Source organism: Acyrthosiphon pisum, chromosome X (assembly GCF_005508785.2).
Source record: "Acyrthosiphon pisum isolate AL4f chromosome X, pea_aphid_22Mar2018_4r6ur, whole genome shotgun sequence".
Taxonomy (NCBI): domain Eukaryota; kingdom Metazoa; phylum Arthropoda; class Insecta; order Hemiptera; family Aphididae; genus Acyrthosiphon; species Acyrthosiphon pisum.
The window spans coordinates 22,841,116-22,842,016 of record NC_042493.1 but is presented as its reverse complement, the minus strand read 5'-3'; positions in this window follow the sequence as shown (position 1 = coordinate 22,842,016).

Here is a 901-nt window from a genome sequence, read left to right as displayed (position 1 = left end):
CACTATGAACACACAATTTTAAATTTACTATAAATACATATAGATACATAGACCTTTATATAATCAAATATAATATACAGAATGATTGTTTAACAATATTTCAAGTTATTCTTAATTATTCTACTTGTTTTGTTAATGATCCTGTAATTGTCTATAGAAGAAAAACATAGCAAACAAACATAAATTTTTATATATTATTTATAGATATTTCAATTAAATCACATAATTACCTTATACCACATAAAACCATACATACCATACTGTCATCAAAATATAATACCTCAAGTGTAGTTATTTTCATATTCTGTCTTCGTACTGTTTGTTGCAGTACTTTAATTTTTTTTCTCAAACTAGTTTTTACTGGAGATTCTTCAATTTTTCTTTTTAGTTTCATCCTCTGAAGAGAAGGTGTATACAGGGTGTTCCAAATTTCATGTGACAGCATATTTCACCATTATATATTTAAATTAGGGAAAAATGACCTATGTGAAAACCTTTTTGAATCATATAATCAAAATTAATTTGATTCATAGTACGTATATTACAAATACAAAAATATTTATTGCATAATTTTGAATATTTGGTGATTTTTTGCACAAATTTGCATGTTTAAGGTTTAAGAACATTAATTATATGCATATAATATCATAGATTTAACGTTTAACGTTTAACAATTTTTTTTTAGAAATTTATACTTTTATTTAGTTTGACAAAATAAATGAATTCATCAACGGCTATTACTATTGCTCCTAAAAATAATATTATAATCTCTATAGTACTGAGAACTTGTAATAGTGACCTCTGACCGGCTGGTATTTATTTTTCTTCAAATTTACCACTGGATTAATATTTTGTACCATGATATAAATAAATTGTAAAATCGTAGGTAATTAAATACATA